This window comes from Lissotriton helveticus, chromosome 1_2, assembly GCF_964261635.1.
Source record: "Lissotriton helveticus chromosome 1_2, aLisHel1.1, whole genome shotgun sequence".
NCBI lineage: Eukaryota > Metazoa > Chordata > Amphibia > Caudata > Salamandridae > Lissotriton > Lissotriton helveticus.
Window position 1 is genome coordinate 274,287,284 of NC_136058.1, and position 23,262 is coordinate 274,310,545.

The 23,262-nt window shown below is 47.7% G+C and overlaps 1 protein-coding gene across 2 annotated transcripts in view; it reads right to left on the bottom strand.

The window, feature by feature from the left end:
* SLC6A9 (solute carrier family 6 member 9) overlaps nucleotides 1-17,380 on the bottom strand; it is a 672,432-nt gene extending 655,052 nt beyond the window's left edge. Inside the window, exon 1 of one of the 2 annotated variants that reach the window (XM_078671718.1) lies at nucleotides 17,182-17,380. The gene's annotated coding sequence lies outside the window, so the exon portion shown is untranslated. The remainder of the gene's footprint in view (nucleotides 1-17,181) is intronic. The other variant, XM_078671719.1, reaches the window with a different exon arrangement.
* Nucleotides 17,381-23,262: the final 5,882 nt, after the last annotated feature.

Genomic DNA, 23,262 nt, shown 5'->3' on the forward strand with positions numbered 1-23,262 from the left:
TTGCGGCGGGCGGTGCTTTCAGCACCACCCACCGCAATATTAATAATGCAGGATGCACCCGCCACTGTTCCGGGTGCATCCTAATTTGACGCACGGGACCTCCGCCCTTATGGCGGACGGTCCCTCCCACTACAGGATGGCGGACGGAAAAAGTCCGTCCGCCATCCTAATCGGCCCCTTAGTCTGGATTGACAGCGCAGCTGCTTCCATGACCTATTGTTACAAAGTTTGTAAGATATAGATTGGCTTTGGCTGCACACAGAGGATAAGCACCCTCTCAAGTCATGCCGGTTGTATATCATTCATTTAAGGGCTTCCCATGGAATGCAGGAGGGACTTTTTCACATCTTAAAATATACTCACTCATCATCACATCCAGTTACATATCTTGTATATTCTATACAGAAAGTTAACCTGTTCGCAAGGTGTTTGCATCAAGGACAAAGCCAACAGGTCCGGCTTTATTATGGTAGCATGTGCGCATACAACATATACAAACAGCGTGTGTGCATGACTGATTACAAGGCAGGTACACAACGTATACAAACAGTGTGTGTGCATGACTGATTGCAAGGCAGGTACACAAAGTATAAAACAGCGTGTGTGCATGATTGATTGCAAGGCAGGTACACAACGTATAAAACAGCGTGTGTGCATGATTGATTGCAAGGCATGTACACAACATATACAAACAGCGTGTGTGCATGACTGATTGCAAGGCAGGTACCCAACTTATACAAACAGCGTGTGTGCATGACTGATTGCAAGGCAGGTACACAACGTATACAAACAGCGTTTGTGCATGCCTGCGATTGCAAGGCATGTACACAACGTATACAAACAGCGTGTGTGCATGCCTGTGATTGCAAGGCAGGTACACAACGTATACAACAGTGTGTGTGCATGACTGATTGCAAGGCAGGTACACAACGTATAAAACAGCGTGTGTGCATGATTGATTGCAAGGCAGGTACACAACGTATAAAACAGCGTGTGTGCATGATTGATTGCAAGGCATGTACACAACATATACAAACAGCGTGTGTGCATGACTGATTGCAAGGCAGGTACCCAACTTATACAAACAGCGTGTGTGCATGACTGATTGCAAGGCAGGTACACAACGTATACAAACAGCGTTTGTGCATGCCTGCGATTGCAAGGCATGTACACAACGTATACAAACAGCGTGTGTGCATGCCTGTGATTGCAAGGCAGGTACACAACGTATACAACAGCGTGTGTGCATCACGGATTGCAAGGCAGGTACACAACGCACACAAACAGCGTGCGTGCATGACTGATTGCAAGGCATGTACACAACGTATACAAACAGCGTGTGTGCATGACTAATTGCAAGGCAGGTACACAACGCATACAAACAGCGTGTGTGCATGACTGATTGTAAGGCATGTACCCAATGTATACAAACAGCGTGTGTGCATGACTGATTGCAAGGCAGGTACACAACGTATACAAACAGCGTGTGTGCATGCCTGTGATTGCAAGGCAGGTACACAACGTATACAAACAGCGTGTGTGCAGGACTGATTGCAAGGCAGGTACACAACGTATACAAACAGCGTGTGGGCATGACTGATTGCAAGGCATGTACACAACGTATACAAACAGCGTGTGTGCATGCCTGTGATTGCAAGGCAGGTACACAACGTATATAACAGCGTGTGTGCATCACGGATTGCAAGGCAGGTACACAACGCACACAAACAGCGTGTGTGCATGACTGATTGCAAGGCATGTACACAACGTATACAAACAGCTTGTGTGCATGACTAATTGCAAGGCAGGTACACAACGCATACAAACAGCGTGTGTGCATGACTGATTGCAAGGCATGTACCCAATGTATACAAACAGCGTGTGTGCATGACTGATTGCAAGGCAGGTACACAACGTATACAAACAGCGTGTGTGCATCACGGATTGCAAGGCAGGTACACAACGTACACAACAGCGTGTGTGCATCACGGACTGCAAGGCATGTACACAAAATATAAAAACAGCGTGTGTGCAGGACTGATTGCAAGGAGGGTACCCAACGTATACAAACAGCGTGTGTGCATGCCTGCGATTGCAAGGCAGGTACACAACGTATACAAACAGCGTGTGTGCATGCCTGTGATTGCAAGGCAGGTACACAATGTATACAGACAGCGTGTGTGCATGTCTGATTGCAAGGCAGGTACACAAGGTATACAAACAGTGTGTGTGCATGACTAATTGCAAGGCAGGTACACAACGTTTACAAACATTGTGTGTGCATGCCTGCGATTGCAAGGCAGGTACACAAGGTATACAAACAGTGTGTGTGCATGACTAATTGCAAGGCAGGTACACAACGTTTACAAACAGTGTGTGTGCATGCCTGCGATTGCAAGGCAGGTAGGTACACAACGTTTACAAACAGTGTGTGTGCATGCCTGCGATTGCAAGGCAGGTAGGTACACAACGTTTACAAACAGTGTGTGTGCATGCCTGCGATTGCATGTGTTAGCACATTAAAGCTGTTCAATGTTTTTGCAAATTTTTGTTAAACAGATGAAGATTGCATAATTCTAAATCCCATGGACACTGCATATTGTTCTCTAGAACAGTTTTTCACACAATACCGCAGAATAATGTATTAAAATATAATATATACTGCTTCCAATTACAAATCTGGAGTTTTTAAGCACTGTAGATAACAACTGTTAATAATATTCCAGACAGTGGTATTCAACTTGCCGACCTTGAAGGATGGAAGGCTGAGTTACCCTTGATTGTGGTCTGCAGATCACAGCATGTCACCGGCGAGTGTGGTCTTTCGATGTACACAAGCTTATATATAGTTATTTAGTGCAATAGAATGCTGCCTTCATGAAAATGATGGGTATATGGACGGGAAGGGCGGCTGAAATTTTTTGCCACCACGTATGACAGCTCATCCCTACTTGTGCTGTCACAAAATACCTCTCATTTCAAGGGCAGTGCACATGGACGTTGATTCATCAATATGCCACAGGTATGGGAAGTGACATCATATGCCCTTTGATCCTGCATTGTCCCAATAAGTGATGTCCCATAAACCTGATGACATCACAATAATTAACATTGCTGAAGTTTCATAATTGCATAATTAATAATATATATTCTTCTAGGGGAGAACAAAGGGTGGGGTTCTCTTCTCTGAGAAAACGTTGACAAAAATGGGTTTTACTGGGTCATTTTAATGTACAGTTTTCATCTACATTCACTAAAAAGCCCTAGGCTCTAAAAAACACACACAAAATATTCAAGTCCTTTTATGGTGTGCCACGCTACTGACATTTGACAGTCCCCGTGAATTCACTGAATTATGTTTTTAAAATGTCCTACAGGTGTCCCATTATGTCAAAAATTACCTCCATTGCTAGGACCAGCATTTTGCCATGGTGGCCCCTTTTGCCCGAGCATTACATACAATATGCCAGTGGCAGAATGTTCCTAATAGAGCTGACCTTGAACTTCATAGGTCCCTTTGTGTCCAAGGTTATGTCTAGTACGTCAAGGACCACATTTTGTCCTGGATGGCCCCATGACCATGCCACACTTGTCTTCCCATATGCCAAGAATTTCCTCCAATGTGCCATCAGCAGCAATTTAGAGGTCTGGGTGTTAGAGGAGCACTCCAAACTAATAACCTTAATTGTCTATTTATTTACTATTCTCTAGAATTTAACCTGTTGCATGCTGCCGTCGGCCGTTGGCCATCGCGAGCACTACCTTCGTAGTGCTGCGCACGTCCAACTGCCGACGCAGCCCCACCCACGCACGGAAACACCCGCACCACAGCGGAATTACTGCTGCGGTTAACGGGTTAAACTAAGGGTGCTTCACTGCTGCAATGTGTTGACCTCACATGCACTCATAAACTTGTGGTCTAACAGGATAAGAATCCTGGTTGCAGTGAGCACTGTGCTCTTTGCCACAAGTGCCACAAATTTCCTTGAGGAGGCCAGCGCTGGCAGTTTTTCATGGGTGCTCTGTGACAATGTACCTACAGAGTTGCAGCAGTTGCATTTTGCCGAGGCTATCCCATATGCAAGTATTGCCAAGTATTGCCTCCAGTATTCCAGTTGCAACATTTTGTGAAGGGTGCTTCTCTGAGCCAAGAAGCACGCCAGGTGCAACAGCGGATCTGCAAGCATAACAACACATGCTCACTTACATTCACTTATTCACACTTATTCTTTCATTAGCACTGACTGTTGCACTTATTCATTTTCACCTACTCTTGTGCACTCACTCTCACCCTGAATCACTCATTCGCACTCACTCACTCTGACTCACTTATACTTACTCACTTATTTTGACACACACATGTAGAATCCCATATACAAACAAGCTCACACGTGTACACGCTCCCTCGCCCAAACTCACCCTCAAGCACCCACAAACATACATTAAACCCATTTTATTTTTCTTATCCAAGATGCCAGGGACGGTCAGATCTTGCTGATCCACTTTTTATTACACTAATAGTGAATAATAAACTAGTATTCACTATTAATGTAACAAAAATGAGCAGAAAATGAGGTTACAGCCTGACTCTGATAAAGCGAGACAGCCTGTGTTCTTGGCATTGATGTTGCCACCTCCGAGGCCAGGGGTCACAAAGGCAGTGTCAGGGGTCGCAAGGGGCAAGCTTAGGGGTCTTGGCGACCCCTAAAGGACTTCTACGGCAGTGCAGTTCTCCTTTCTGGAAGTCTCTGGCCAATGATATTAAGGAATGTGTGTACCTTAGGACAGCTAGGGCTCCCCCACGCCCAAGCAGTGAGAAAGGGGTGTGGGAATCTTACCATGGGGTCGGAGGGGGGAGGGGGTTTAAGACCTATTGGTTTATTAAATATCTGGCATAGTTGACCTTTGCTTAGAGCCTGCACTGTGCAAAACTAAATTTGGCGCCCTCTTCCGTTCGTCTTCTTTAATTGTGTGTTGAAAAAGAAGGGAGGGGGTCGGAGAAAGGGGGGGGGGGGGGGAGAGGGAAAAAACCTGTCAAGTTGCAGACTCGGGCACCAGCCGCCCCAGAAATGCGCTCCTCGTCAGAATACGGCTGCTGCACGCAGCTCCTGCGCCCCTCTGAAGGTCTGCGCCCTGGGCACGGGCTCAGCTCGCACATGCTGAAGGCCGGCGCTGGGCGGGGCGCGAAGCACGCGAACGCGCAGCCTGTAAATATTTATTTTCCTGTTTGGCACCAACCAATAGAGGCCGCGATGAGAAGCTGATGACAGTCACTTTCGGTTTTCGGATCCCGCGTGCGCTGGGCACACGCAGAACTTCTTCCGGGCGCCTTTTGGTTTCAGCTGGTGGTTACATTTATTCCGTAAAGTATATGTTGTTGTTTTTTTTCGAATATGTGCCTACCGTGGTATGTCCAGAAACCCTAATGATTCTAGTTTCAATCCAGTGTAAACCAGTTGAGAATGGTAAACTGGGATCCCTCCAGAGGTATGTGGAGGGGTTAGTCACGCCAGATCCGTGACACTCTGCCGGTCTCACTGCTGACGGGGCAGGGTGGGGGCAGAGCCCGTGCCACGGCCGGGGAGGAGTGAGTGTGTGTGTGTGTGTGTGGGGGGGGGGGGATAGGTGAGTGTGTCTCGGGAGGTGGGGGGGGGGGGAGGACACACAGCCCCTGCGATGGCCGGGGGCTCCCTGCGGGCTGGGGGTAGTGGTTACATCAGCTGCCACGTGTGCCAGACCGCGCAGGAGTGTCAGAGACGGACACGCCCCCCCGCACGTGCTGTGGAAAATTACAAGCGAGCGGAGGAGCGCTGGGTTCAGCCGCCCCCGCCCCCGCTCACCCCACTGCCCCCTCAGCCCGGACCCCCGTATTCAGGGAGCTCCAGTGGCCCCTCAACGTCGCCCTGCGCCGGATCACAAGCTGACACAGCATGGGTGGGGGAGGGGCAGACTGTGCCACAGGACTGCAAGCAGCAGGCATGTAACGAGCAGCTAGCAGGCAACGCTCGGACCTTCACAGGAAACCAGCAGAGTACAGGGCGGATAGGGTACCAGGGGCGTAACAAAGGCTCCCGCAGTGCGGGGGGGGGGGGGGGGCAGGCGTGCCGATACTGAAGGGGGCCCCTCAGCCTACTGAAGTGAGCAGCATATCCTGAAAAGGGAAGTGGCTGGGCAGTCATGTTTTGTTATGCCTCTCACGGCACCTGACCCAGGGCACTTGAAGATCTTTCGGCCGAATAGGGGTTGCGCCGCGCGCATAGAATTCTGTATGGTCTGACTGGCCTCGCCTCCCCATCCCACCCGTTCGTGTGCCACCGGCCGGGCTGCTGCAGATACAGTGGAGAGGCACACAGGATTCTTAAGTTGCAAGGAACTGGGCTGCAGTTGAGCGGGAGGCCTGACAGTCAGCCCCATTCAGAGTGTTTTCTGAAAACATTTAAGGATTGAAGTGGCTTTGTTTTTCTTTCACAATCTAGGATCCCTGCAATTCACCCCTGCCCTCTCCCCGCCTCCCCCCCCCCCTTATCAGTCCAGTTGCACTGTCCTAAAGATGGGCGAGCCAAGTAGCCAACAGGTTACAAGGGAGAGCCAAGATATGGGTCTGGCTTTGCACTTAACCGTATGCACGAGACTAGCTCTGAACATTTTTGGCAAGTAAATCACACAACTGATATGCACACTGCATTATGGAATGGATATTCTGTTCATGCAGGCTAGAGCTTTAGGCCCATGCGTCTTTTGCGCAGATGGTGGCAAAGAGGGTGGGTTGCCTGTAACTAGGGTAAGAAACAACATTCCGGCCAGTATTTCGGCGCCAGACGTACATTAATGTGCTATTGGGTCTGTCAGGGTATGTGGCGTTGGTCTGCTTGGTTGGGACTTTCTCAGACTCCAATTGTGTCCTTCGTCAACCTGATCAACTGCTTATATTCTCTACTGATTTTTTTTCTGTACTATAGTGCAATGCATTGTCCTGCAATATGTTTAATGTTTTGTTACGATTTATGTTGAAATCACTAAACAAAACATAAAAAAATATGTTCACATATGAATGCTAAAGTGTCACCAACATTCAAAAACAGCGTATTTCTTTGACGTGCAAAAATGTTTCACCTAAGTGCATCGTATTTATTAAAAGTGAGGAACTAAGAAACATTCATGCCCACCCTCCTCTTGATGGTAATGCCACAAGTAAACTATGATGCAAGTTAATTGTCCACCTACCCTATATTCCTTGATTTACATTATTTTGACAGAGCATATTCTAAACTCAGACACTTGAAGGCACTCTCATATGTGATAATGAAGGTAAAGGAGGTGCAGTAAAGTAAAATATTTCCCCAGGATCACACAATTTGGTGGAGTAGAAAAGTCAGAATTGATCCCAGGTTTCTGGTTTCATTTATCTACTAGATGGGTAATGCCTATTTTTTTAACATTAACGTCACTACTGTGTCTTTAATTTTGTCAAACACAAAAGTTAAAACAAGCACACAGAAGGTGATGGAAGGAATGCTTGCAATTTGTTTAACTACTGGCAGTTGCTCGGTGTAGCATCCTAACCCATCGTTCTTTTGCTGACCAGCCACTTCAGTTTGGACCCAGCCATATGCAAACCCTTATGGGAACAGGCCAGCCCAAACTGCCAGGCCTGGTCCTCCCTGAACTGGTACACAAGCAACACAGGACCGGTTTCCCCTAGTTATGGGCCCATCAGCTGGGTATAGCTTGGTTCCAGTGACACAGTGAGCATGGGACAAACGTCTGGGCAGAACAGTACCACGTAAGGCGATACATGAAATCCACAAAATGTGATGGAAGGAATGCTTACAATTTGCAATCGCTTTGGATAGCACTCCAACCATTCGTTCTTTTGCTCACCATGCCACCTCCGTTTGGACCCAGCCATATGTAAATCACCTCATTGCACAAGAAGGTAGAGCGTGGCTGCAGGCAGAAACCACATTACATTTATTTATTTTATTTATTTTTAATATTTATAGAGCGCTGCATATACCCGTGGGCGTCTTGGCGCTAAAAAACATTTATCTGAATACGGACTGTGAGCTGATGAACCAGTTAATTAAAATGGACTGTGAATGGGAAGATGATTATTGAGTGAACAGCCAAGTTTTCAGGCGTTTACGGAACTGAAGGAGCGTAGCACTTTGCCTGATATTAAGAGGAAGGGTGTTCCAGAGTCTGGGGGCCGCCACCAAAAAGCGTCGGTCACCCCAGGTGACCTTTTTGGTGCGGGGGACAACCAGTTGATTGAGAGTGGCTGATCGTAAAGCTCTGGTGGGTTTGTAGTGTTGTAGTTGATCTTTTAGGAAGTGTGGTCCTTGATTATTAACTGCTTTGAACACAATGCAGAGAGATTTGAAATAAATTCTTTTTTGTACAGTGAGCCAGTGAAAATCCTTTATATTTTTGGAAATGGATTCAAATTTTGTCTTGCCGGAAAGCAGACGTGCCGCCGCGTTTTGTACCGTTTGGAGTTTAGTAATTACTCTGGTTTGAGCATTAAGGAATAGCCCATTACAATAGTCCAAGGCTGAAAGGACAAGGGCAGAGACAAGTGTCTTGATGGCAGAATCAGGGAGGAAAGGGCGTATTTTCCTGATCATTTTTTATTTCAAATGTGCCGTAGACACCGTTTTGTTGGCGTGGTCCATAAAGATTAGACCGTCATCGAAGATGACTCCGAGATTCCTGACCTTGGTAGTGGGAGTGGGAGGGGTACCGAAGGTCTCTGGCCACCAACTAGTTGGCCAGGCTGGTAAAAGTGGTCCAAAGATGAGAACCTCGGTTTTTTCCGAATTTAGCTTTAGGCAATTGGTAGCCATCCATTCTCCTATATCTAGGAGCCCATTCTTAAATTTTTCGGCTACTTGCTCTCCATCCCCTTTAATTGCCAACACTAGTTGGGTGTCGTCGGCGTAAGAGGTTAGGCTCATCCCATGTGCTTTGATGGTCTTAGCAAGGTCCGACACATAAATGTTAAAAAGTGTCGGACTCAGGGATGAGCCTTGAGGTACTCCGCAAGGAGCAGAGAGTTGGGCCGATTGAAAGGGTCCTAGAATGACAGCCTGCGTTCTTTTGGCAAGGAAGGACGCAATTAAGTCTTTGGCAGTGTGGCAGATGCCAAATCCCTGGACACGGTCGACCAAGGTGTTGTGGTCGACCGTGTCGAAGGCCGCCGATAAATCTAGCAGAACCAGGATGGCAGTGCCTCCTTGGTCCCTGATTATCCTGATGTCATCGGCGGCTTTGATCAGGGCTGTCTCTGTCCCATGGTGTTTCCTGAACCCCCATTAAATCTTAGAAGCCACGTTAAATCTTGGCTTGTTTTGGGGTCCAGGGTCTAAGATGGCCTCAAATTGAGCTAGAGCCAGGTGTCCTGCTGGAGTCTGGCTCGAGCAGTGGAACAACAATAATCCCCGCAGCCCCAAGGGTATGGAGGGCCCGAGCTCCAGGGGGTCCCCTGCGGCTCTGTGAACAGGTGGGCCTGCGAGCTCCTTACTGGGTCCGTAGCTTTGGGGGGCCCCTCCATGCACTTTTGCAGGGGGGCCCCCACAAGTTTTGTTACGCCACTGTAGGGTACGGCAGGCAGGCATGGTAGGGAGTTTAGGACTGTCAGTGAATACTAAGGCAGACTTGGAGCACGCATCACACAAGAAAGCTAGAGGGCGCACCTTACACCAGGAGACAGGCAGGTAGGGGGGACTGTCCACCAGGCAGGCTGGCTAGGAGCACACACTGCACCAGAGACAGGCAGGTAGAGGGAACTGTCCACCAGGTAGACAGGCTAAGGGCAAACACTGAAAAGAAGGCGGCAAATTAATGGGGTTTACTGAATACTTAGCTGCCATGTTACGGTGGCTTCTAAGCACTTCAAAAGGAGTACAATTTTGGCATATGGCACTATTACACTCTTCATTACATCACACACCAGCATCACCACGAGCCGGAGAAACATTTGGGGGATAAAACATTGGGGTGCGAAGTCTCTAAACCTCCACAGGGTGGGTGGACAGCCGTCTTCGCGTGCCTCCCTGCTTTACACCCCACGTCCTACAGTAGGGGTGATATGACTGGAAACCTAGGGCTAAATATCTGAAGATCCTTTACAGAGTGCAACGTAAGATGAACTACGCTAGGATGACTCCAGTGCAACACTATTCAAAACACAAACACACGCACAGCTCATTCAGAACCGGGGAACTAGCAAGTGGCACACGACCAGCCATCAGTGTCTGTGCACAAAACACCCCCGGCTGGCAGGAGGCGCGGAGGCACGCAGGCTGCCCCGACCGCGCAGCCAATATTTATTATTTGTATATTCATGCAAATCTTGTTTTTGGCAGGAGAAGAGCAGTCTGGAAAGCCTGCAGACGCTGCACGTGCGCTTGTGAGATGAAAAGAATAGGCATTGTGACCTCAGGTGCCACTTTCATGAAACGCACATCTTCCAACTTATCTTAGATATATGCACCTTTAAAAACCAAGACTGTAAACCACAGGAAGTGCCAAGCTGCAAGTGCCAGCACTTCAATGCTGCAAGTGGAGTCAGCTTTATATATCAAATCTCCATACGCTTGGGTTATGTAATACGTTATATAATATCAACAGACTTTCCAACTTCAACAAAAAATCTAACCGTGTGAGGAGGGGTCGGGCCTCGTATGAGAAGTACCTCTGAGGCACTTTTGCCTCCACTGCACCGCCTCCTACAAAAAAAAGTCAAAAAAGAAAAATTGTGCTGAGGCTGGTGCCAATGTCTTGGGGTGTTTTCACGTCCCTTAATGGATGTGGGCGGTTCAGAGTCTCAGAAAATGACCGACAATGCACTATTTAGAGTGGTTTTCGGCTCGTTTTCCCTGCCACCTTGTGATATGGGCTCCTCATCGGGTGACAGTGTGATGAGAGCTGGCATCGTGTGTCACACGGTGACACCGTGCAAGTTGGCAGCTGTATCAATCATAACTAAGGCTCACAGTATCCCGTTTTTACTGATTTTTTCAGATAAATACAGACGGAAAACCATCTATTTTCCGGACTGTATTTATTTTTAAATATGGATAAATACAGGTTTTCTTTTGTATGATACTGACTACTGTCACTCATGAGTGATAGGTCAATAACCGTGCAGACTGACGGGTAGGGGAGTTAAAAAAAATCTATATCCTGTTGAAGCATAAATGACTGCAGCAGTACAGCCATTTAAATGGATCTATAACGCATTTAGTTTTATATATTTGTATTGTACTGTAAATGGATACAATCAATTGGCCATTGAAACAGTAGTAAACATTTGACAGTTAAAAAATTATAGAACTGTACCCATCATTGCAGCTTAACTTTTTACACTAAGCACAAAAAAATATAAACAAATACAGCTAAATTGAACTAAAATAAATGTGGACAAATGCAAAAGGCACTGTAAAAAAAAAAAGAGCCGGAGCCTAATCTTAACCTGTTGTGTGTAATATTTTAATTCTGCGCAGTAACATGTCACATTACCCAACACAAGAGTTTTACTTTTGAAGACCTCAAGCTAAGCACTTGAATCTTTTACCTACATGTGTCTGTGTTTAGTGCATTAACCTACTAAGCTACCCAGCCAGCGGTTCCACTGGGTAGTGCTGGCAGGCTGCAGTACAAGCCCAATACGTTTAACAGGATAGTACCAGCACTTTACATCCGTGCCTGCACTTCTTGACAAAAATGCAATGCATTTAGAAATGCAGTACTCTCTATTCAGCAGGACTGCACTGGCCTTTCATGTCCACAGGGCCTTGTTCCACAGACATGCACTGCCTTTCATTGGACAGTACCAGCACTTTTACAGTACCAGCACTTTTACAGTACCAGCACGTTTACAGTACCAGCACGTTTACAGTAGTGCCTGCTCTTTTTATCCAAACCGCTCTGCATTTAGGTTCCCGCCCTTCTCAGCAGTACTGCAGTTCCTCTGATATTACCAGGACTTCTCAGGAGCATCAGTGCTGGTACTTTTTCATATTACAGTACTTACTATGGAACAGTACCAGCACTTCTCAGCAGATCTTCATTACAGTAATCAGAACCACATTACCACTGGTCAGCAGAGCTTTGTCAGGACATGCACAAGTACTGGTGCTTTTCATCCTATAGTCCTTTCTATAGAACAGTACCCACATGCCTCATCAGTACCTACACTTCTCAGCAGCCCACCATTTCCTTTGAAAGAACCACAGCAGCACAGTTTAGCAGAACTGCAGTCCATTTGTTAGAACATTACCAGGACCTCTAATGTGGAACAGTGATGGCGCTTCTCAGATCTACAGTTCTTACTATAGAATAGTACCTGCACTTTACCTACACTTCTCATCAGACCCCAACATCTTAAATGAAACCATAAACACTGTTCAGAAGAACTGCCATCCCTGTTTTTTAGGACACAACCAAGACTTCTCAAGTGCAACAATACTGGCTGTTCGCAGACCTGTAGTACTTACACATGCGGCTCTTCAACAGTAAGTTAGCGAGCGAGAATTGGCATCCCCTACAAGATATTCCCAATGTGGGTGATTGTAACCGTTCGCAGTGAGAAATCTGCCGCTCAAGTAGAAAATCTACTCGAATGGCAACAAAACCAACTCAAGCCGTAGTTAACCCTGGGCGTAGTTCACGTAGTAGCGCTATGCGTAGCTACGCAAAGTGCGCTACGCGTAGCTACGCGCACTGCGTAGTGCACTATGCAAAATGCTGTTCGCACTGATTGCACAGTGCCAGATGCTTGTCCACACTGTACAATCAGTGTAAACCGCATCTTGCACAGTGCAAGCGGTCGATTTCTGCCGCTCGAGTAGATTTGTACTTGAGCTGCAGCTTTCTCAACGCAGATTGGTAGTTTCTCATCGCGAGCGGTCGCGAGCATATGCGACCACTCGCAATGGGAAACCTGACCTCCCCGCATTGAGAATCTCGCCGGGAGGTTTCTTTTCCACGCTCGCGATCGGCAACTTGATGTTGCTGATCGCGAACGAGGAAAAAGTCTCGCCGGGATGTTATTTTGCTCACTCGCGGTTGTCAACTTGACGTTGAGGACCGCAAGCAAGCAAAAAATGCCCGCTACGCTACACGTTTTTGCACTGTGCTACGTGCAATTCATGTAGCGCATTGCGCATACTACGCAAACTACGTGAGCGTAGCGTAGTCCTACGCCCAGGCCTAGCTGTAGTGCTTTCTGGCACGCCAGGTGGTGCTGTTCAAGCTGATTTTTCAGAGCGGCACAAGCTCAGAGTGCTAAAAATCAGGGCAAGCAACAAGATGCGCCGATTACCACTAGTTCGTAAAATTCAGTGGAACCTCACTGAGTTTTCATGTAACTCCGCTTAATTCTGCAGAGTGAATCTCTGCGAGTTCCGCCCACCCCTAGACATTACACAGATTTTTGTGTGCAACACAGTACTTTTGCTTACTATATTACAGTACCTGCAATTCTCAGCAATACCTACACTTCTCAGCAGAATTTGGTTACCCCTAAAAGAACTGCAGTTCGTTTGTTGAAGCTTTACCAGGAGGTCTCAGGTGGACGTCTGCAGTTCCCAAACATTACTGCCTCTTAGAAGCACGGCACTTGCTACCAGACAGAACCTGCACTTCTCACCAGATCTCCATTCACTTTAGGAGTTACCAGATCAGCACCGTACAGCAGGACTGCAGACTCTTTGTTAGGGCATTACCATTACTTCTCAGGTGCAACAGTACTGAGGTTGTCAGAACAACAACAGTTACTATAGAAGGGAAAAGTGTGGCGCAGCGTCCAGGGCGGCTGACTCTAGACGCACGGCTCACGGTTCGATCGCCGGCAGCAGGTCAGCACAGCACCATGTGATTCCAGGCAATAGCTCACTTAATCTTCTCTATGGCCCCCAGCGCCTTGAGACCCTTAGGGATGAGTCGTTTGTGTTTTATAAATACCGAATTTAGATTTATAGAACAGTACCAGCACTTCTCAGTAGTACCTGCACTTCTCAGCGGACGTCTGTTACCTCGAACAGAATTAAATCAGCACTGTTCAGCAGAACTGCACCTTCCCCACCCCCCCCTTAGTACATTACCAGGAGTTCTCAGGAGCAACATAACTGGCATTTCCCTGAACTACAGCAGTTAACATAGAACAAAACCTGCACTTTTCAGTGGACTTATTACCATTAACAGAACCTAATCAGCACCGTTGTTGCAGTAGTGTTCTCCCCTTGTTGGGACATTACCAGGACTTCACAAGAACAGTACTGGCGCTTCTCAGAACAGCAGCAATTACTAGAGAACTGTATCTGCACTTTCCAGTAGTACCTGCACTTCTCAACAGACCTCTGGTAGAATCAAATCCGTACTGTCCAGCAGAGCTGCATTTCCCTTGCATTACCCGGGCTTCACAGGTGCAACAATACTGGTGCTTCTCAGAACAACAGCAGTTCCATAGAACAGTACCGGCACTTCTCAGCAGTACCTGCACTTCTGAACGGACTCATGTTACCTTTAACAGAACCTAATCAGCACTGTTGAGCAGTAGTGCACTCTCCTTGATAGGGCATCACCCGGACTTCTCATGAACAGTACTGGCACTTCTCAGACACGTTGGAGAGGTGTGGCGCCGCGGCCAGGGTGACTGACGCTGGGGATCAGGGTTCGATCCCCGGCTACGGCGGCAGGTTAGCCCAGCACCATGCAACTCTGGGCAATAGCTTGCTTAATCTTCCCGACGGCCCCCAGCGCCTAGAGACCCTAACGGGTGATTGTGCGCTATACAAATGTGGATTATTATTTATTATTATAGAACAGTACCTGCACTTCTAAGCAGTTGATTCACTTCTCAGCAGACCTCCATTACCCGGACTTCTCAGGAACAGTACTAGCGCTTCTCACAACAACAGCAGTAAGTACAGAACAATACCAGCACTTTCCAGCAGTACCTGCATTTCTCAGTAGACCTCTGGCAGAATCAAATCAGTACTGTTCAGCAGAGCTACCCTCCCCCCCCCCCGCCCCCTGTAAGGATATTACCAGGACTTCTCGGGAGCAATAGTACGGGTACTTCTTAGGCGCACAGTACGTACTGTAGAACAGCGTCTGCACTTCGCAGCAGTACCTACACTACCCCAAAGACCCGTTACCTTTATCAGAACCAGACCAGCATCTTTCAGCAGAACTGCCATTTTGTTAGGACATAACCCGGCCTTCTCAGGAACAGTTTTCGCACTTCTCACAACTATAGCAGTTAGTATACAACAGTACCAGCACTTTTCAACAGTATCTACACTTCTCAGTAGACCTCTACCAGAATCCAACCAGTACTGTTCAGCAGAACCACATCCCAGTTTATTGGGACATTACCCGGACTTCTCAGGGACAGTACTGACGCTTCTCAGAAGCGCGTTGCCTACTAAAGAGCCGTACACGCACTTCTCAGCAGTGAGCCGGCACTGTGTGAACACGAACAGCTGCACTTCTGTTATTCTCCATGACTGCCTGAACTCTATCAGAGGTTCATTTTTAGCCCCGTCTCCTGGCATTCTGTCCTCCTCAAGTCCAATAAACACAGTGATAACAACAGTACACAGCGAATCGAGTAGGAACGCGGCGGAACGCCGCAGCCTCCCCTCCCAGGCTAACGCTGAACCCATCGGTCTTTCATACACAGGGGTGGCTCGTCCCCGGTTAGACATGTAAAGATAACATACATTGTTCACCTAGGCAGATAACTCGTATAGGGGCAAGGTAAACACATACAGTGTGCACGAGACAATTCAGTTCAAAGCGCACCCTTTACAAGCCATTGTAATCAGAGAATAACACCTATAAATAAATGGGGGGCAATTAGCATAGTAGTAAGGTCACTCGCCTATAATATTCTTCGTGCGAAGTATGACGCAGAAAGGCGAAACTAACTTGTTTGAAGTCAGATGTACTTGTTTTAAGTCCCATGCATGATTTATGTACGTCAGTGTGCAAGTGCGCTCCGGAATGTCTGCAAGTGACAACATTTGAAACAGGGGAATTTGGAATTTACACGTTAAACTGGCTGCACACCGTCAATAAAATGTGCTTGTTTTTTTTCATAGTTAACCATTTACTGGTACGCCGTTTCTTTCCTGCATTTGCACCTTTTAAGCCCGGTAAGGGTGAAAGGTGTGCAGTCAGTTGAGAGATACAAGGAACCTTCTGCTGACCAATAACACGGACAGACCTTAGAAGTTGGGGGGGGCGGATGGGAGGTCACGTTACAAGCCTGTGAAATGCCTTACACTTCCCGAAATGGGACACAAAGTGTCACCACATACACTTCTCTCCCCCCCCCCCCCCCTGCTGCCTGTGCCCGAGTTTCTCCTCTGACAATAGCTGGGGACTGTCCACCGGTGTGCACCCCAAGACTTTCATCGATATAAATGAAGCATAACAAACTCTTTTACGAGTGTCCTGGACAGATGATCGCATCACAACTTGGTGATACGACGGATCATACCACCAAGACACCCGCTTCCACTCTCGAAGGTTTCTTTTACAAAACACTATTTTACACTTTCGTACAATTCTGTTTAAGTGAAGTATGACTACAACTCCCAAAATGCACTATTCTAAGGCGAAATGCTCAAATGGTAACCCGAGTGGACACGTATCCTCGGGTGTTAATAACAGGGACAGAGTGCCCAGCGCTCAGGGGCCCTGCCCACATCATCAGTTCAGGGCCCCCTGAGCACAGGCGTCACCCAGTTCAGAGAGCCGAGGGCCACAACAACTTAAAAGTGACCTCACAGGTGCCCTGGGACAGCTGTCATTAGCCCGGTCTGGCTTGCAAACGCCTCTCTTACAGTGACAGTCCTAGCTACATTTACCCCTCTGCCCCCACACACACACGCACACACAGGGTAAGTTGCCCCAGTGATGTGCAAGCCACTGCTCCACACCTAGGCTTACAATTGCATTCTGGTACTTGCAGTCCTGTGTTCACAGCAGCGACAGTAAGCATGCCACGAAGGAAGACTGAATGAACCCGTCGGACCTCACATGGACGACCCAAGCCTCCGAGTACAAGTTTGCACCAGAGGTGCACTTTGGTGTGCAGCCACGCGCGGTGGGTGTGCACGCGCGGCAGGCAGGGAGTGCAAGGGTGGGCACCAGTGCCCGTCTTACCATGCTCTCCGGCGCTCCTGTCCCGGCTGTGTTGTGGCACTGTCAAAGGGGTTCCTGCGGTCCTTAAAGGGAGAGTTGCATCAGCCTTCCAGGGCTCCGGGGGCGGTGCCAAGGCGGCGGCTCGGTCCTGCTCTCTTAGCCGCGGCTCCGGCTCCTCCTTTCACGCTCCGGGGCCGAGCGAGGTTGAAATGAAACTTTCTGCATTCGAGGAGGGCAGCGCTGCATACCGCAGCCCGGGCCACGCCCCCTCGGGGACAGGCTCCGCCCCCGCGCGATGATGGACAGGCCGTCTGATGCTTTGGACAGCCGTGTACCGAGGAGCGCGAGCGATGCTCGGACCTGCGACCCCTGCTCCGCGCTTCGGCAGTGGAGCGGGCTGACAGCGTGGCACAGGCTGCACTTGTTTGTTGAGAAATTAATTTGTTTCCTACCTCTTTCCTAAAGTAGCATTTAAACTAAACTCACCACAGCTCAACGTGAGCGCCTAGAAGTGAAAATATGTGTGCACACACTCTTGTGCTTCTGAGGAGAGCTCTCCGGAGCGCTTTGGCGCACGTATCTCACCCAGTCCAGTTTTTTGTATGCTTTCTGGCATTTGTAGTCGTGCGTCATTAAATTGGTGACTGACATATTTTTCACAGCGCTTAGCCACCAGAGTGAGGTATGAAGCGCTAAATAGAAACGACGTATTATTTTTTAAACATTTAGGGGCAGATTAACAAGCCCCTTGGGCCACTTTTGCGTCACTTTCCCCATGTTAAAAATGACGCAAGAGTGGCGCAAGGGCATTATAAATAAGCCCTTAGGGGCTTATTTATTTACAAGGCCCTTGAGCCACTTCTGCGTCATTTTCACAAGGGAAAAGTGACGCAAAAGTGGCACAAGAGGCTTGTAAATTTGCCCCTTATTATTTGACCTCTTGTAAATTCAGGGCTACATGTGCGCAAAGAAAAACATGCATGGCTGAGATTTTAGCGCAGCGACCGGGGAAACTTTAGAATGCTTTCTCTTAATAAAGGGCCGTTTTAGGTTTCACTGCTGTCAGGGGTGCAGCAGAATATCATCGCTAATTAATCATTTACACCTCCACCCCACCCCCGGCCCATTACTACACCCCATGCCCATGCCGAGCTGCAGTTGTAACACTATTTGATGTTATATTAGCCATGTAGAACCCTTTCCACCACGCATAACACCTTCAGGCAGATGGCTTTTCATGAACAGCCCATTGCTTGCTGGGAGTTTTCAACCGATATTTACAACGTGAACTACAGGTCCCAGAATGCAACGGACCTTTAGCTAAAAAAAACACCGCCTGGCTGAAAGTGCTACACCTGGAAGATGTCACTTGGCAGCTATTTCCAATATTAAAGAATGGCATGACATAATTTGATTCTCCGTTCATTCCTCTACTGTCAAGTCAAGTCAAGAAGTCTTTATTCGATTAGTTCATCATAAAAGACATAAAAAATACAATAAATACATTTGAACAATTAATAGAATTATTAAATCATTTGACAAGCTAATCAGCTTCTTGAACATAGATATAAAAGATTTGAGTAATAACACACATGAGACATTACATCATCAATTAAAATGTGCTAAAAGGACTCCTACTATTTGATATTGTTAAGAAACCTGCATCTAAGAACCCAGGCCCATCCAAGGAACTTCGCAACCCCTACAACAATAAGTTGGTCCAAATTTGTTTTTAACAGTCTGGTTGCTTCAACAGCCAGTCTAGTTCCTAGCTGCCGGCATACGGGTTTTAATCATTTGGCTCTGGGAGCAGAATATAGCGGACACACATACAATAAATGATCCAAACTTTCCCGAGTATCTTTGCATTTAGGGCAGTAACACAACTTTTCGGTACCCCAGTTTTGAACAAACTCCCCTATTGGGAGAGAACCGCATCTAAACTGAAAGAATAATTTACGATCCAAAGATTTGGATATAATATCCCAGAACCCCTCTAACTTGGGTATATCCTTATGTACGAGGAACAGTCCAGTGAGGCTGCTAGGATTTGATTCCATGAACGTATTATGGGTCACCCATTCCCAATAACATCTCTTTAAATCCTTTTTGGAGGGAAAACTAGCTAACTCGGGCGAGTACCACAGTTCACCGAGGTGTAAAAACAGTTTCAATCGGGTCGGGGACAATCGATATTTGCCCGGCGGTATTGCCTCTGTGACCCTCTAGTTATTTAAATCAATGAAGAGGCAGGCGCTGGAGACTAGAAAGCAGGAAACAAGGTTTTTTATTCTCTCCGGAGGAGAACACAACGAAACGGACAGAAGGTATCGTTCTGAGGTGCTCTAACTTACGTTTGAGGCCTGGCCCCTTATATACAGTGTTTATGGTTTTTATTGCAGTTTACATACATGTGACAAAGCTTTGATATACGGAAAGACCTACCCGGAATCCCCCTTTGGGGCCCGTTCCCACACACATTTACAGTTGAAGTCCCCACCCTAATCACAACAGGTGATGAGCATCGCGCAGCTGGATAATCCGCCGATTCACGGAATGAGGGGAGTCTGATTGGATCTCATGGGGTGGGGGCTTTGATCAACCCGGGGATTTCTTTGATGGGGGAAGCTTTCTATTGTACGGGGAGGGGCGAGGGTGGTATCGGCAGAGCTGGGTGTCGGCTTGGGAACGGGGAGGACAAAACGGGCACACGGGGAAAAAGGGGGTTTGCATCTAAGGGCCGGAGATCATGAAAGGAAAGCAGGGAGGTGTCGCGCTGGGAACAGGATGAGGGCCGGGGGCAGAGCAGCGCCGAAGAGGGGTTTATGACTCCAGGCAGGTGCAAGCAGGGGGGTGGTCAGCGGGCAGGCTTAGCGGAGGCAAAGGGCTATGTCAGGGGCCAGCGGCATGCAAAAGGGTTGGTTCTGATCGGGGCATCTTAAAATGGCGGGCGCGCACGACAAAAGTGTGGCATCAGGGGAAGAGGCAAGATGGCGCAGATAATGTTCACCAAAACGCACTAATTTTCCACAGTCCCTCCTTTAACATATTCAAGACATCTTGTTGGTTCATTTTCTACTCGGGTCTATTGTGGTGAGCATGAGAGAGAAAACGGTAGGAAACCCAAGATAAAGAGTTGTAAACAATACATTTTGAGGTTTCTAGTTTTTAGGAGGTGCGCCTATTTGATGAACTTTGATAAATTTGTTCAGCAGGAAAGTCATAGGAATGAAATACAAAAAACGGCGAGCAGCAAGTACATATCATAACATAAACTGGCAGGTTAATACATATTTCGGATTCGGATTGGAGCAGGATCAATACAATGGTGGCTGGGAGAGAAATGAGGCGTAGAAAAAAAACGGTGGTTTGAGGATGTCAAATGTTCGAAGTTTACGAGTTCTCATTGTTCTTTGTGGTCTTTCGTTGGCGCTGTTGAGCACCGGCGGTGGAGCTACAAGTCCGGCTCTGTTCTAAGTTCTGCGTTGCAGGGCACGACCCTTTCCTCGCGTTTCTGGTCGGAAAGGTCCTTTTCGCCCCGTGTCCTTTGAGGTGATTGTCAGAAAGTTCCGATGAAAGAAGAGCGTTCAAGACAGTCCATAGGGTAGGTCAGAGGAAAAAGGGGGATGGAGCAAGGCCAAATTAGGAACAAATTAGGGGAACGAGAGACTTCAAATAGGCGGGCGTGTGACGGAATTCAGAGAGCGGGGACTTGTCGACAGGCACTGGACGTCGAGCAGGGGCATCAGGTCGACCCTTTCTTTTCATGCTGTCGAAAACAGTGCCTCGTCCTGCAGCTCTTTTCAGTCGTGGTCTCGCCTTGGCTAATGTCGCAGGTGTCCCTTAGTCTGCAGTCGGGCCTCGTGCTCCCACATCCGGTCCTTCTCTCCTCCAACAGCAGTACCCTTAAACAAGTTTGAAAAGACAGTTTTTTAGAAAATTTTCGGATGAAGATAATCAAAAAGTCTATTTCTCTCCCAGCTCCAGGCAAAGAATGAAAATGTCCGTCATTTTTAACGTTCACAACTGGCATATGAATGACCGGTGGCGGACCTGCTGGATTTACTATGACCTTCCTTCATAATCATTTATTACAGGCATGACGGTTCATCTGATGGTAACCCACCTTCGGGAGACAAATCTGGCAAAGATATGCCGTTCTCTAGAGTTTCACATTTACAAAAGGGTACAGTGAGTCGTCAACATGGTACTACACAGGTATTTTGCTGAGAGACGAACATGGCTAAACATTTCCTTTCTATCGGTGCATCCTGTTTTTCAACTACTGCGGGGTTCATTTTGATGATTTCTTTACCTTGGTCTAGTCTGTTAACCTTGTAAAACATCATTCTGGGTCCTACGTAACCTTTTACAGCCCGGTTACTTAACTAGGAAGGACAGGGGTTTTATGGGAGACAACCAGGGACATAGACAGGGGAGGTAGCGGGGGTGATCGTTTTTCTGGTTTGGGTATTGCGACGATTCGGGGAGGGGAGGGTCGCGTATTCTGAGGTCCTTGTGTTGTACTATAGGAGCCGTTGACATGTAGTTCCCTTATTTCGGGCCAGATTAGGGAACCTCTGTCGTCTTACCTGTCCTTTCCCTTACGGCCCAACCTGGGTTCATTGACTTCTATCGGAAAAGGAGAGGTAATGACGCGGCCTCAGGGTGATTGTATTAAAGACAAATGTTTGTGCAAATACTGACGGTATTTGAAGCCAATTAGGTGGTGTGCTAGGGGTGGCGATCTGCCAATTTCGGGGCTAACCACTCGGGAGAGTGGTAGTGCAAAAATAGAGAGAGAGAGAGAGAGAGAGAGAGAGAGAGAGAGAGAGAGGAGAGAGAGAGAGGGAGAGAGAGAGAGAGAGAGAGAGAGAGAGAGAGAGAGAGAGAGAGTGTGCAACGGCAGGCTAAATAGTGCACGTGCAACGGAGAGGGCGGCAGTGCATTCAAGAAAGGCTATTTAGTGCGTTACACAGTAAAGGGTATTCACGGGTCCGCGGTAGAATCTTGTAATCATGCAGTTTGAGCATTAGGCAGGGTAGAGGGGACGTGCTTTGAGAAAAGGAAAGAAGAAAAAGGAGGTACCATTTTGTCGCACTTTCTCGCATTCTCGGTCCTTTGACCAGTTGGGTCAATGCTTCAGTCACACACACACACACATTCCCTCACAGTTTCGCATCATACGTGACATGGGTTCATTCTTCCGGTCTGGTTTAAGGGTGGTCACTTTTTATCAGGTTGTGCTAATTTTTCGGGCTTGTTCGATACGTGAGTAGTTTGCAGGCGTGCTTGGGCACCACCCTGCGGCGCTAGTCCGTTTCGTGTATTTAGACATGGCAAGGTCTCAGATCTTCGCCACACCTCGGCTGTAATTTCTGACGTAACCTGCAGGGGGAGGAAAAGAGGGGGGGGGTGGGGGAGACAGCATTCGCGCGCATTCAAATACATGGATTCATAAGTCCTTTACTTACCTCTTACTCGTCTTTTCCTCCTTGGGGCAGGGTCCCCGGGGATATGGTTTTCGGAGTCGAGGGGGGGTAGTGTGTTCATGTAGGGCGTGTGCGGGGAAACATAAAAAGGAAACCAGAGGTGCCTAGTGCGAGGTATCTAGTCAAAGGATATATCTCACTATCGGGATCCTTAAACCTCTTTCGACGCCGTGGCGTTCTAAAGTTCTTCGGTTCTTGGGTCCCTGCTACTTCGGAACGTTGTACTTTACAATATTTACATTATTTCATTTCACCCTCCTTTTACATTCCCTCATTTACACCATTCGTTTTACCCATCCTTGGAAGTCACGGTCTTCCTCTACGCGAGAGTTCATGAGTCAGTCGCGTACTTTTAATGCGGAGCGTCGGGTTGTCGATCCGATTCGTCCTCCAAGGCCGGGCAACCATCTTCCTTTAACCTTAAAGAGAGAGCAGAGTAGGGTGCACAGAAAAAGAACTTTCCTACCCATCCCATATTGTTTTAAAATAAAACATGCAATACCCGTCCATAGTTTCAAAGACTTTAATTTGCAAATTCATTTCAGCATATGGATTAGGAGGGTGTGGTCGTATTTGGTCGGTCGTGGCAATGGCTAAAGTGCGTACAGTG